We start from the raw sequence: 16,034 nt of genomic DNA, 5'->3' as shown, positions 1-16,034 counted from the left end.
TGAACAAGAATGTGGCAACAAGATCGGAGGTAGATTTATGAGCAACTTGCAATATGCAGATGATACAACCTTGTTTACTTGAAGCCTTTACTGCTGAAGATCAGGGATTGCAGCCTCCAATATGAATTCCAACTCAATGCAAAGAAGACCAAAATCCTCACAACTGGCCCAATAGGTAGACTCATGATAGATGAGGGGGGGTGTGGGGAGGGAAGGTTGAAGTTGTCAAGGATTTTGTCTTGCTTGGATCCACAATCAACGTTCCTGGAAGTAGCAGCCAAGAGATCAAGAGAGGGCAGGGCTCTGCGCTCACCCTCCGTGTAGCTGTGACCAGCTGAGGCTGCGTGGTGGTGATGAGATGAGGCCCTGGAGAGGCTACTGAAGCACCAGGGCGTCCATTGTTGCTCCTGCCAGGAACACACACGTTCAGCTCAGCAAGGATAGAGTATAACTGATTTCTGTGTCCACTTAATAAAAGAAAATGGAAACTGAACCAAAAGAAGAAACCTTCCCCAATGCTGAAACCAATGGCGAATATCGTAAATGGCCAGCAAATGATATGGAAGAGGAACAAGCATGTACAAGATCTAGGAGCCCTGAGGAGCTAGTTGAGTAAGAATTCTAGGGCAGTGATTGGGAAAGGAGGGAGGCCTATTAAGGATCTTCACACAGTCTACGATGCCAGTGTTTCCGTCCCAGACAGCAATGGCCCTGAGTGCATATTGAGTATCAATGCTGATATTGAAACAATTGGGGAAATTCTGAAGAAAACCATCCCTACCTTAGAGGAGCGCCTGCAGCTGCCATCACCCCTGTAACCAGTCAGCTCCCGCTCCAATCGGATGCTGTCGATTGCTTAAATTAGCAACACCATAAAGGAAGAGACTTTGATTGCGAGTCGGGACTGTTGTTTCATCAGAGTCTGGCAGGAAGAATTATTGAGTCAAAGGTGCTGAAATCAAAGAGTTTCGTGAGAACACTCAGATAACAATCAAGCATCTCCAGGAATGCTGTCCTCCTCCTACTGACGGAGTTGTTTTTATTGGAGGGAAACCTGATAGAACTGTAGAGCACATGCATGCCCATCAACCTTTAGCTTACATCTGAGTCACCCATCAAAGGACGTGCACAACCTGATGATCCCAATTTTTATAATGAAACCTAGGATTACGGTGGTTTTACAATGAGGTTTGATGATCGCTGTGGATGGCTGTGGGGTTCCCCAGGCAGGGGAGAGGTGGTTTGGACAGAATGCCTCCCTCGAGAAGATATAATGCTGATAGGAGCTCCCATTAAGGAGTTCTTTCTCGGTCTATTTCTCCTCCTCCTCCACTGCCTCCTGCAGCTGGAGTGGTAGCCAAGCTAAGACTCTTCCTTTCCCACCACCACCACCACCACCACCACCACCACCACCACCACCACCACCACCACCACCACGTAGAGGCAGGGATCTGATGGCTTATGACAGAAGAGGGACTCCCGGAGACTATTATGATGGCAGGGTTGGTTTCAGTGATGAGAACTGGGATTCTGCAGTAGATACATGGAGCCCATTGGAGTGGCAGATGGCTTAGGAGTCACAGGGTGGCTCAGGATACAATTATTCCTATGCAGGAGGTCATGGATGATGCGGCGATCTTGGTGGACCCATTGTTACTACCCAAGTAACTATCCCCAAAGATTTGGTTCAATCTGTTACTGGCAAAGGTGGTCAGTGGATTCACCAAATTTGTCATGAGTGAGGAGCTTCGATCAAAATTGAGGAGCTTTTAGATGGGGTTTGAAGATTGGATCGTGACCATTACAGGGGCACAGGACCAGATACAGAATGCATAGTATTTGCTGCAGAACAGTGTGAAGCAGTATTCTAGAAAGTTTTTCTAAGACCAGTGAAGAACGGAGGGAGTCCTGCATCTGTTTCTTTTTAATCTGCTTCTGTTTAAAAAGCCAACATTCCTCTGGTTCATAGTCGGTCTTCATTTGCGATGTGGTGAAATCGTTGTTGTTCCCGAGATGCAATGTGAGAACTCCTTAAACCCAGGGTGAGGGGGAGAGTGTGCAAGAATGGACACTGAAATCTTGAAACAGCATCAGAGCGAGTGAATTTTATTTTTTATTCACGGTTGGTGGTTTAAAGCAAATTTCTCAATGTAATGATTGTGAACACCTTGCTTCTGTGATCACTGTAAGCTGTGGGTGCGGCAACACGGAGGAAAATTAACCGTAACGATAGTGCACGTGCCCTCTGTCTTCAGTTCAGAGCTCTGCCCACAACGTAATGCTCTTTTGTAAGAAATGTTTTATGATTAAAAAATAAATGTAGTGAACCTAAAGAGAGAGAGAGAGAGAGAGAGAGAGAGAGAGAGATGAAAGACACGTTGCATTAGGTAAATCTGCTGCACAAAACTGCTTTAGACTATTGAAAAGACAAGGGTGTCACTCTGAGGACTAATACGGGCCTGATCCAGGCTGTGGTCATTTCCATCGTCTCACATGCCTGGGAATGTTGCACATGGAATGGGGAACACTGAAAAAACGGATGCATTGGCATGGTGGTGTTGGAGAAGTACCACAGATTGTCAAAAGAACAAACAAGTGTGTAATGAAGATGTACAACCAGACTGCTCCTTAGAGGCAAGGATGGGGAGACTCTGGACAAGTTATCAGGAGAGACCAGTCCCTGGCGGAGGACATCACGTTTGGTAAAGTAGAGGGGCAGTGAAAAAGAGGAAGGTGCTTCAGATGGATTGACTCCCATGGCTGCTACAATGGGCGGAAGCATAGAAACAATTGTGAGAATGGGGCAAGGACAGGACAGTGTTGCCTTATTTTACATAAGGTCATGATAGGTTGGAACCGACTCAATGGTACCTAACAACAATAAAATAGACAAATGTGTAGCTTTAAAGGTCAAAAAAGTTGAGAAAAGACAAATGTTTCATTTTTATCATTAAACAGTAGAAATATAACTTTTTTTGAGACAAATATGTAGCTTTGAAGGAGTGAGAGAGTTAGGGTTTATTGTGCCAACCTGGCTGATAAACACATGTGGGATTAACTGAAGGGCAGAGAGATAAATGGCTTGGTGAGCCTCACCTTTCTAGTTCTCGGCTCTCTTGCTTTGTGATGGTCGGACCAGGCTGCAGGTGCCTTAGCCAGTTCCCTGATTCAGCTTGCAAGACTCACTTCCTGCAAGACACCCCTGAGGAAAAGCCACATGGAACTACCCCAATGCAGCCCTGGGTGCTGAAGCAGCTGTGTGCAGACCCCTGCCAGCACTGAGATGCTTACACGCTCACTGATTCGACTTTCCTCCTGCAGTCGGCATCATTGCGTGTGCTTTGTGAGATGGAGGAGGACTTTATGGATCAGTGCCGGACATTTGGGATAATGTTGGATTTATGGCCCTCGAGAGAACTGGGTTGGAATGCTTTCTTAATGTACACTTGCCCTTGTTTCTCTAATGTACCCAGACTAACACATTATCTTCTCCTCAGGGAGTCCTCCTCAATCTCACAAGATGCCTTAGGCCATGTGAGGTTCTACAGCATGTAGAAGACTGTTCCCTCAGTCACATGGGACCACAGAGGATAGATAGGAGCTCCCCCAGCCACTCAGGCAGGATTTCCCCCAAAAAAGGTCAGTGGGATTTCCCCAGCCAAGTGTTAAGCACTACAGTGGGTAGGCAGGCACAATATCCCCAGGAAGAAGTTGGGCAGGGATATCCCTTGGTGGAGGGTGGGCAAGCTTTCCCTGGCCTCCGGTTAAGCTGCAGAGGGTGGAGCTCTCCCATCTGGGTGGAGGGCAGGTGTAAAACCCCTAGGCTAAGGGGATTGGTCTGGAGGTCGGCAATGACTTATGAGAGAAAAGGGAAGAGAAAAAGAAAAAAACTAAGCCTGCTGACAATGTGGGGTGAGAGAGAAGAGCGGAAAATAAAAGTAACAATATAACTGAGCCCCGATCCCTGACCGTGGGCCTGGAGGGGTTTAATCCCTGCCCTGAGGAGGTAGCAAGCTGTGGCTGTGTTGAGATAAAGCCCCTGAGCCAGTTAGGTAGCTAGCATAGGGACTGGGGTGTCCATTATGCATGCTCAGAGGTTCAATCTTCTGGCCAGGAAGGGGTGGTATACCTAGATGGACGTAACACCTGGATTGGCCCATCTAAGCCAGGTGAATTCAATTCAGCCAATGGGGTTGACCAGGATCATCGGCCATGCCTCCCAGCAGATGTCCTGAAAAGCCAGAATCCAGAGCCTTGGGGCCCTTCTGCTTCTCAAGCTGCTCCTCAGAGGTCATGCAGCATCTCCTCTGGCCTCGAGACTCTATGTGGGGTGGTGAAGGGCCCTGAGGCGCCTGTGTAAAACCTGAAGCTTCTTTGACCTTCCTTAAAACTTACTTGGATCACGATCAAGTTTCAGAGTGAATTCTTTCTCCTGCAAAGCCAAGGACCACGGTATATTTCTCCCACAAGAGAGCTCTAACAAGCCGGCTCCAAATGATCCCAGCTCCGGCCAAGACAGTGGTGGGGCTAAGGTCAAACCCTAGCCGGCCTCCACTGTGGTGAGCCAAAACTTCCCAGCTCCTCAAAACCTAGTGGGTCTGTGCCTCCTTACCTTGATGATGCTCCTTCTGCGACTCAGCAGTGTAAAATTTCCTAAACTCATTGGGGATTTCTGCGGAGTCCCTCTGGTACATGTTACTCAGTCGCCTTGTTCCCGGAAGTCCTGAGTTTTGCCTTTCAACCAGTATTAGAATCTGCAAAGTTACAAACTCTGTTAGTGTTTACCCTCTAGTGGTAAACACATAAAATTCCATGCTTGCCACTAAAATGAAGTCCAAATTTGGGTTGGAATATTAAACCAACTCAGTTTGCTCACTTGTTTCTGCTTATCAATTCACATTTATTATAGGGATCAAATGATGCTCTTGGGGACATCGGCTCCTATAACCAAACACTGACACAAGGTGAAAATCAAAACCTCATTCTATATCTATTTTTAAACAGCAAATCAAAGACGCATTAATTTTATCAAGAACAAATTTGACAGACACTGATTTAACTAAATGATCATCAGTGATATTGAATAGATTTTATGCTGCTCCTGGTATTTTGCACGAGAAGGACACAATGTGGCATCGGTGGCATTCCTATCCACATGGACTGTCTGACTCCGAGGACATGCTCAACATCAAGTTGAGGGACAGTCAACAAAAGAGTTGTCTGTACTCTTAAAAAGGGGGGGCAATGTCATGACAGATAAAAACTTGCTATGTGATTTAATTTATAACATATCTCTTTGTCGGCTGTTGGAGATCCCCTCGCAGAGGGGTCTAGGGGAGGAGATGAGTCAGTCAGGGTGCGATGCAGCACCAATGAAGAATACAGCTTTCCTCCAGTTCCTAAATGCTTCCTCCCCCACCAACTACCATGATCCACATGATACCTTGCAAGTCTGGATAGGGCAGAGGATGTACACTGGTGCAGATAGGAACTGGAAACACGGGGAATCCAGGGTGGATGATACCTTCAGGACCAGGGGTGTGAGGGGCGATACTGGGAGGGTAGAGGGTGAGTGGGTTGGAAAGAGGGAACCGATTACAAGGATCTACATGTGACCTCCTCCCTGGGGGATGGACAACAGAGAAGGGGTGAAGGGAGACGTTGGACAGGGCAAGATATGACAAAATAATAATTTATAAATTATCAAGGGCTCATGAGGGAGGGGGAAGTGAGGAGGGAGGGGAAAAAGGGGACTTGATGCAAAGGGCTTAAGTGGAGAGCAAATGTTTTGAGAATGATGAGGGCAATGAATGTACAGATGTGCTTTACACAATTGATGTATGTATGGATTGTGATAAGAGTTGTATGAGTCCCTAATAAAATGTTTAAAAAACATATCTCAAAACAAATTAAACAAAGCAATGTTTATAAAAATCAGCAAGTGATGGTGGTAGGGAAAGTAACCTTAGCTGGAAAGGGGCACCAGCATTTCCCAGAAAGATACAAACTGTTCTATATTCTGATTTGAGGAACGGTTACATGTAATTCATAAATGTGTTAGATGAGGTTCTCTAGAGAAACAAACTGGGACACTTATGATTGTAGATATATTCATATAGATATAATATAAGAAATAGTTAATTAATCTACAGAACAGTACAAATGGCTCAGTGCAACTCATATCTGTGAGACAGCTAATACACTGGCAGTCTTTCAAGTCTTGAGGGCCACCAGGTAGTCCTCTGTAGAGCAATGCATGCTATCCAGCCACAGGCAGTGAACAGCAAGGCAGGTAACCAACAGTCAGGCGGATGACAAGGTCCAACAGTCCCCAGCTCAAGCGATGTATACTCCAGTAGCATGGTGAAGCAGACCTTGAAGGGACCTCAAACTACAGCGACACAGTCCACGGGTTAGGTGTCCCACAGATAGTGTAGCTTGCAAACTGAGGCAGAGAGCAAGCTAAGGCAGCCACACACTGGTCTGATCATCAAAGAGCAAGAGATAAGAAGGGTGAGGCTCGTCGAGAGATTTATCTCTCAGCCCTTCAATTAATCTCACATATGTTCATTGGCCAAGTTGGCACAATAAACCTACATATCACAATCCACCACTTGCCAACTTGGCACCTGTACACAATTCTTTAGCCATATATAATTTCCAGACATTAATGAAATCACACTTATACTTAACATCAAACATCCATCAAATATATAAATGAAAACACACTGAGTCCAATTGTATCTGACACATCATACATGAACAATGGAAAGATATTCAATAAGCACATATAAAGAAAATAAACTGACAATCACAAACCTTGCTTTTGCAATTGATCATGTGGTCATAACTGATAGGTAGAGAACTATCTTCTTCTACTACCCATTCTGTATTACCTTTGCCCTTGGCAAGCACCTGAGCTGGCTGTGGTTTTTTTTGCCAGACCCTTCATTCCTGAGGGTTCTGTTTCATTAGACGTCCTGTCAGGATTGGGTTGCTGTAATTTACCATTTACTTTAATCACAGGGCATGGTAGCACTAAGAGTCAGCCTATGGGATCTCCTGGATTCCAGACATAGTCTTCTTTACCTTCATTACCAGTCCAGTTTCTCCTAGGTAATCAGGATCAATCACACCACTCAGTACAGTGACACCCTTTCTGACCTGTTGATCCAAAGACATGAGAAGCCCAAAGTGGCCAGGGGGCATTCTCAGCTGCCAGTTCAGTGGAATCAGTGCTGTGTTTCCAGGTGGGAGAGTTCCTTCCTTCGGGACTAGCACCTCTAGGCCTGAAGAACACAGGGTTGCTGGGACAGGAAGTAAAAATACTGCAAGTGGATCACTAGGAGTAATAGTGAGTGGTGCCACTCCAGCTTCCACCCCTTCGTTCCTGGACCCATTAATTCTGGCTATTGGAGACATAGGACCACATATTGGTTGCTGGTTTAGAGCATATACAGCTTCCTGGTGAGCATTGCCCCAGCCCCACAAGTTGTTGCCACCTAGTTGGCGCCATAATTGTGTCTTTAGGAGCCCATTCCATCGTTCTATTAAGCCGGCAGCTTCAGGATGATGAGGAACATGATATGACCAGTGGATTCCGTGGGAATGGGCCCATTGCCACACTGTATTTGCTGTAAAGTGAGTTCCTTGATCTGAAGCAATGCTATGTGGGATGCCATGCCGGTGGATGAGGCATTCTGTAAATCCACGAATGGTAGTTTTGTCAGAAACATCGCGTGCAGGGAAGGCAAATCCATATCCAGAGTAGGTGTCTATTCCAGTAAGAACAAAAAGCTGAGCCCTCCATGATGGAAGTGGTCCTATGTAATCAACCTGCCGAGTTGCTAGTTGATCTCCCCTAGGAATGGTCCCATAGCTTGGACTTAATGTTGGTTTCTGCTGCTGGCAGATGGGACACTCAGCAGTGGCAGTGGCCAAGTCAGCCTTGGTGAGTGGAAATCCATGTTGCTGTGCCCATGCATAACCTCCCTCCCTGTCACCATGTCCACTTTGTTCATGTGCCCATTGGGTGATGATAGTCGTGGCAGAGGAAAGAGGAGGACCAGTCTCCACAGTGCATGTCATCTTATCCACTTGCTTGTTGAAGTCCTCTTCCTCCTCAAAAAAAAAAAAAAAATCCTCCTCTTCAGAGGTAACCCTTTGGTGAGTGTTCACATGAGAAGAATTATCTTTACTTTCTTGGCCCATTCAGAGAGGTCTGTCCACATATTTCTTCCCCAAACCAATTTTCCAATCATGTTCCTTCCAATTCCCTGACCACCCAGCCAAGCCATTAGCCACAGCCCATGAATCAGTATACAGTCTCACATCTGCCCATTCTTCCTGGAAGTCAAACTGAATGGCCAGGTGCACTGCTCAAAGTTCTGCCTATCGGAGGATTTCCCTTCACCACTGTCCTTTAGGGAGATCCCAGAAAGGGGCTGTAGTGCTGCTGCTGTCCACTAACGAGTGGCACCTGCATATCGTGCTGAGTTATCCGTAAACCAAGCATGACTTTTTTGTTCTTCAGTTAAAGTATGGTAAGGAACTCCCCAGGAGGCCATACATGCAGACTGGGAGGACGATAATGTGACAGGAGTGGAGACTGTGGGCATTTGGGCCACTTCTTCATGCAGCTTACTTGTACCTTCAGGTCCTACTTTGGCCCAACAATGGAATGTTGCTGCACACATCCAACTTTATGATTCTATGGGTCAGACAATGCCCACTTTATGATAGGTAGTTCAGGCCTCATGGTGACTTGGTGGCCCATAGTGAGGCATTCAGTCTCCACCAAGGTCCAGTAACAGGTCAACAGCTGTTTTTCTTTAAATAGTTTTATTAGGGGCTAATACAAATCTTATCACAATCCATACATACATCAATTGTGTAAAGCACATCTGTACATTCATTGCCCTCATCATTCTCAAAACATTTGCTCTCCACTTAAGCCCTTGGCATCAGGTCCTCTTTTTTCCCCCTCCCTCCCTGCTCCCCCCTCCCTCATGAGCCCTTGCTAATCAATAAATTATTATTTTGTCATATCTTGCCTTGTCCAACGTCTCCCTTCACCCACTTTTTTGTTGTCCATCCCCCAGGGAGGAGGTCACAAGTAGATCCTTGTAATCGGTTCCCTCTTTCCAACCCACTCTCCCTCTACCCTCCCAGTATCGCCACTCACACCGCTGGTCCTGAAGGTATCATCCTCCCTGGATTCCCTGTGTTTCCAGTTCCTAGCTGTACCATGTACATCCTCTTGTCGAGCAAGACTTGCAAGGTAGAATTGGGATCATGATATTTGGAGGGGAGGGAGTGGGGGAAGCATTTAGGAACTAGAGGAAAGTTGTATTTTTCATCGGTGCTACATTGCACCTTGATTGACTTGTCTCCTCCCCTAGACCCCTCTGCAAGGGGATCTCCAGTGACCAACAAATGGGCTTTGGGTCCCCACTCTGCACTCCCCCCCTCATTCACTATGGTAAGTTTTTTTGTTCTGATGATGCCTTATACCTGATCCCTTCAACACCTCATGATCAAGAAGGCTGGTGTGCTTCTTCCATGTGGGCTTTTTTGCTTCTGAGCTAGATGGCCGCTTGCTCACCTTCAAGCCTTTAAGACCCCAGACGCTATACCTTTTGATAGCTGGACACCATCAGCTTTCTTTGTCACATTTGCTTATGTACCCATTTGTCCTCAGCGATTGTATCATGGAGGTGTGCACCCAATGATATGATTTTTTTGTTCCTTGATGCCTGATAACCAACAGCTCTTTTTCAAAGGGGGAGTAGTTGTCTGCAGAGGATGGCAGGACTGTACTCCAAAATCCCAACAGTCTACTCTGTGATTCACCAATAGGGGTCTGCCAAAGACTCCACATTGCATCTTTATCTACAACTGACACCTCTAGCACCATCATGTCAGCTGGATCATATGGTCCCAGTGGCAAAGCAGCTTGCACAGCAGCCTGAACCTGTTGCAGAGCCTTTTCTTGTTCTGGGCCCCACTCAAAATTAGAGGCCTTTCATGTCACTTGATAAATAGGTTGAAATAGAACACCAAAGTGAGGGATACGTTGCCTCAAAAATCCAACGAGGCCCACTGTTTAATTGTTGGTGCAGGTCAGATACAATAGCTTATTCTTCACTTTAGTAGTAATGTCTTGACATGTCCCACACCACTGGCCCCTAGACATTTTACTGAGGTGGAGGGTGCCTGAATCTTCGTTGGGCTAATTTCCCAACCTCTTGTCTGCAGATGTGTACCAATGAATCTAGAGTCTTTGATACGTCCTCTGTAGTGGGTCAAATCAAAATAATGTCATCAATATAATGGACTAGTATGACATTTTATGGAGTAGACAGGCAATCAAGGTCCCTTCTGACTAAATTATGCCACAAAGCCAAAGAGCTGGTGTACCCCTTGGGGAGAGTTTTAGCTCAGGTATGTATTGTGAAAGTGTATTGTTGCCCCCTGCCAGCTGAAGGAAACGGCTTCTGGTGGTCCTTCGGGACTGGTATTGAAAAGAAGGCATTGGCCAGATCAATAGCTGCATACCAAATACCAGGAGAAGTATTAATTTGTTCAAGCAATGAAATCACATCTGGACGGCAGCTGCAATTGGAGTCACCACCTGGTTAAGTTTGCGATAATCCACTGTCATTCTCCAGTATCCATCTGGGTTTTTTACAGGCCAAATAGGTGAGTTAAACGGGGATGCGTTAGGAATCACCACCCCTACACCTTTCAAGTCTTTGATGGTAGCACTGATCTCTGAAATCCCTCCAGGAATGCAGAACTGCTTTTGGCTTACTATTTTCCTAGGTAATGGCAGTTCTAATGGTGTCCACTTGGCCTTTCCTACCATGATAGCCCTTATTCCACATTTCAGTGATCCAATACGGGGGTTCTGCCATTTACTAAGTATGTCTATTCTAATGATGCATTCTGGAACTGGGGAAATAACCACAGGGTGGGTCCGGGGCCCACTGGATACACAGTGAGGCATACCTGAGCTAAAACTCCATTGATAACTTGACCTCCATAAGCCCCCACTCTGACTGGTGGGCCTTCGAAACACTTTGGGTCTCCTGGAATTAGTGTCAGTTCCGAGCCAGTGTCCAGTAATCCCCCAAAGGTTTGATTATTTCCTTTCCCCCAATGAAAAGTCACTCTTGTGAAAGGCCTCAGGCCCCTTTGGGGAAGGATAGAAGAAAGACTAACAGTATAAACCTTCGGTGATGTAGCAGGGTCTTTCCTCAAAGGGACCTGGCCTTCCCCTCATTCAAGGGGTTGTAGGTCTGTAAACTGGCTCAGGTCTGGGAATTGATTGAGTGATCATGACTGTCTATTCTGCTGTTCACCTGATCTGTCATTCTTCCACCTGTATAGATCATGTAAATAGTTAATAGGTTTCCCATGTATTTCACTCCTAGGGACACCGTGGCTAAGTAGCCAGTGCCATAAGCTGACACGAGACAGGTTGCTTTGTTTACTACAGAAACTTTACTGTCTATTATAACCATGTCCACCCTGTCTCTTTTGATTCAGTGTTGACACCAGCCCTCTACCACCATGGGCCCCTATCAGCCCCATTGTGAAATGTCAGAGTTTGCTTAGGGCAGTTCCCACTGTTAATCCTGGTGCATATAAAATAGCAATTACTGCTGGCATGGAGTAGGCAACCAGTGGAGAGATTTAGGGGACTGGCCCCAAACCCAGCTACTATGTGGACACCTCCCTCTCCCTCCAGAATAATTTATTTCAAAGGATGGCATTGAATCTGCAGCTCCAGGAGAGGGACATATCTTATCAGAGCACACGGGAGCAGATGAAGGAGGAGGAGGAGAGAGTGGAGCACATCCTGGCCCACCAGGCCCTGAGGACAATGTACCCAATTAGAGCAGTCAGTCCACAGAGAAGACCACATGACCGGCCCCACTATAAAACATGATGCCCCTCACAAACCCATAGCCCTACAGGGGACAAAACCGGAGACACAATGTGGGAATTGTACCCTATCTGATCCCACCACACCGAGGCAAAACACTAAGTGGGTGCAACAGAACAGCAAGGGAACAGAGCAGCGAGGTCCCCAAGGAATGCTGAAGGTGGGGCCAAGACATGGTGCCCCAACAGACTGGACTGGAAAACACTCCTAAAGGCCAATAAACAGCCCTTGAACTAACTACAAGTTTTTCTTTCTTGCGTTTTGTTTGTCATTGGTTTATTGTTGTTATTGTTTTGTTGTATGTTGTTGCTTGGTTTTGCTCTGTCTTGTTTTTGTGCATGTTATTATCTCTGCAGGTCTGTCTAAATAAGATAGGCTGGATGAACAATCTGGAGGAGAAAACAATGGGACTGACAGTTCTTGGGGGAGATGGGAGAGGGAGAGTTGGGGGGAAAGGTAGTGGTGTTAACAAACCCAGGGACAAGGGAACAAGTGATCCAAATTGGTGGTGAAGAGGATGTGGGAGGCCTGGTAGTGCGTGATCAAGGATAATGTAACCAAGAGGAATTGCTGAGACCCAGGTGGGGACTGAGCATGATAGTGGGACAGGAGGAAAGTCCAGGGAAATAGAGGAAAGAGGTGGGAGGCAAAGGGCATTTATAGAGGTTTAGATAAAGGCATGTACATATGCAAATATATTTATATATAAGGATGGGGAAATAGATCTATGTGCTTATATTTATAGGTTTAGTATTAAGGTAGCAGAAGGACATTGGGCCTCCACTCAAGTATTCCCTCAATGCAAGAATATTTTCTTCTATTAAATTGGCATTCTATGATGCTCACCGCCCCAACACAACCGCTGAAGACAAAGCAGGTGAGTAAGTAAATGTGGTGAAGAAAGTTGATGGTGCCTGGCTATCAAAAGATATAGCATCTGGGGTTTTAAAGGCTTGAAGGTAAACAAGCGGCCACCTAGCTCAGAAGCAACAAAGCCCACCTGGAAGAAGCACACCAGCCCGTGTGATCATGAGGTATTGAAGGGATCAGGTATCAGGCATCATCAGAACAAAAAATCATATCATAGTGAATGAGGCGGGGAGTGTGGAGTAGAGACCCAAAACCCATTTGTAGGTCACTGGATATCCCCTTACAGAAGGGTATCTGGAGGAGGTGAGCTAGACAGGGTGCAATGTAGCAACTGTCTGGCCTTGGCGCAAGAAACCCCATTTTGATTCAGGTGCTTCCATTTTAGTTCTCAAAACTTACCCCTCACCGCCCCCCGCTCTCCCTTTGGTAAGCTGTACATAATTGATGTATGCATGGATTGTGATAAGAGTTGTATGAGCCCCTAATAAAATGATTAAAAAGAAGAAGAAGATGAACGAGGAGCGGATACCAAGGGCTCAAGTAGAAAGCAAATAATTTGAGAATGATGAGGGAAACAATTGTACAAATGTGGTTGACACAATGGATGTTTGTGTGGATTGTGATGAGTTGTATGAGCCCCTAATAAAATTATTTAATTAGAAAAAAATAGCGATTACAGGAGTATTCAGAGATGCTCAGGCCCACTTCACAAACGTGCTCCTTGTAGTTGTGGTAAAGTGTATTTCCTCGGGGTACCCCCTTTTTAGGTCTATGGGAATATCCTGATATATCCATTCCTACATCCAATTTCCCTAAGGTTTTGGATGCCTTCTTCTACAGTGTACCAAGGTGGGTCATGTACCTCAAATTGATCTAATTTAGGCCATCTGCCAGTCCATGCTTCAGTGAACCAATCAAATAAGAAATTAGATCCTCTCTTGCTGAGACATTGAAAGAAGAATCGGTGCTTAGGGGTCCCATATCCAGAAACTCAGACTGGTCTAATATTACATTTTGTCCACCAGCATCCCACACCCTTAGTAATCATCCCCAAGGATATTCCCCAGGCTTCTGCTTGTACGTATTAGAAAACTTGAGCAGATCTTTGTGAGTATAGTGCGCTTCTTCCTGAGTAATCATCTCAACCTCCCTTTAGGAGCTTTCTGAGCCTGAATTTTAGTTCCAGGTCTGGAGGAAATGATGGGTGGTGAGGGTGTTTCCCCACGTGCTCTCAGCAATATCTTGTAAGGCATCTCCCTCAGGCAATACTACTGATGCAGCCCCACCTGGCATTTCAGCTTGAACAGTTTGGTTAATCTGGTCATGTGTAGGTTGTTTTATTGATAGCGGCTTAATACTCTCAGCTGGGAGGAGTGGATCTATTGACTAGGGTGGCTCAATTGTTTCTAGGTGCTCAATATCCTCTTCTTCTGGATCATCAGCCCATATGTTCCCCTCCCATATTTCAGGATCCCCACTTTTTCCTATCAATGCCCTCACTTTAGTATCAGACATTGCTCTAGATCTGCAATTCAGCTGATGTTGTGATTCAGCCACTCGCCTAATGAGACTCTGGACCTGGTTCTCAGCAATGTCAGCTCTATTACCAGAGGAGAGAAGGCTCTCCTTTGTAGCACAGGTGGGAGCTTTTAGGTCTGTTATTCAGCACTTGAGGTGTGCTTCTGAGGTTCTCCTTAATCACACTTTCCATTGTAAGGAGGACCAGCCAACCAGCTTCCCTATACTTGTCATCCTGGAAAAACTGCTGGAAAATATCAAACATACGATCACCCAGAGCCTCTCCTCTCACCAGCACTTCATCTGTTGGTGGTGATACTGCAGATATTAACATTGCTACTTCACACCATGGAATAGTAAAAGTGGCAGACTTATCCACGCCTTTAGGTGTAGAAATAGCAAGATCGGTGCTCTTACAACTAACCAGGCTGGAGAGCCAATTTAAGAAGCCCATATTTATGATTTTATTTCTCCAGAACTATTCCTGGTTATATTAGACAGGGTTCTCTAGAGAAACAAAACCTGGACACTTAAGATTATATATATTTAAATAGATGAAACATAAGAAATAAACAGTTAATTAATCTGCAGAGTAGTACAAATGGCTCAGTGCAACTCACATCTGTGTGACAGCTAATACACTGTCAGTCCTTCAAGTCTTGAGGGCTGCCAGGTAGTCCTCTGTAGAGCGATGCAGGCTATCCAGCCACAGGCAGCAAACAGCAAGGCAGGTCACCAACAGTCAGCCAGATGACAGGGTCTGACAGCCCCCAGCTCAAGCGATGTATACTTCAGTAGCATGGCAAAGCAGGCCTTGAAGGGACCTCAAATTAGTGACACAGTCCACGGGTTAGGTGTCCCAAAGACAGTGTAGCTTGCAAATTGAGGCCCAGACAAGCTTAAGCATCTGCACAACTGGTCTGATCATCACAGAGCAATAGGTAAGAAAGGCGAGGCTCACCAAGCCATTTCTCTTTCTGCCTTTCAATTAATACCAAATGTGTTCACTGGCCAGATTAGCACAATAAGCCTACCTATCACAATACACTCTTCAGAACTCCCTGAAGTATATACCTTTAGATATAGGTTATTGAACATGAATGATATCCAATTGACCTCTGCTTGAACCAGGGGGCATAAATCTTCTATCAGACATGTGAGAAAATGGTCCATGACCTTAAAGACAAAAGTGGCATAAGATTCAAGTAAATTGGTAAAAATGTTCAATTTTCTATCTTTTTAGTTCATTTTGAACATCGACAGAAATGAATCATCTAGAAATACCCCCACAAAAGGGGATAGTGATTCTGTGTATTTTTATAATTTCATTGGGGGCTCGGACAACTCATCACAATCCATCCATCCGTTGTATCAAGCACATTTGTACATTTGTTGCCATCATCATTTTCAAAACATTTTATTTCTACTTAAACCCTTGATATCAGCTCCTCATTTTCCCCTTCCTTCCTCCACCCTCCCTCCCTCCCTCCCTCACAAACCCCTGATAATTTATAAATTATTTTTATTTCATGTCTTATACTGACCGATGTCTCCCTTCACCCACTTCTCTGTTGTCCATCCCCAGGGACGGGGTTATATGTAAATCATTGTGATCAGTTCCCCCTTTCTCCCCCACCTTTACATTCCCCTCCAGGTATCGCTACTCTCATTATTGGTCCTGAGGGGTTTATCAGTC

The 16,034-nt window shown here is 45.5% G+C and overlaps 1 pseudogene; it reads left to right on the top strand.

The window, feature by feature from the left end:
• Positions 1-481: 481 nt before the first annotated feature.
• LOC142422384 (heterogeneous nuclear ribonucleoprotein K-like) lies at positions 482-1,884 on the top strand (annotated as a pseudogene).
• Positions 1,885-16,034: the final 14,150 nt, after the last annotated feature.

This window comes from Tenrec ecaudatus, chromosome 12 (assembly GCF_050624435.1).
Source record: "Tenrec ecaudatus isolate mTenEca1 chromosome 12, mTenEca1.hap1, whole genome shotgun sequence".
In the NCBI taxonomy this organism is placed as follows: Eukaryota; Metazoa; Chordata; class Mammalia; order Afrosoricida; family Tenrecidae; genus Tenrec; species Tenrec ecaudatus.
Note: the sequence above shows the minus strand (reverse complement) of the source record. Positions and strands in the feature narration are given on the sequence as shown.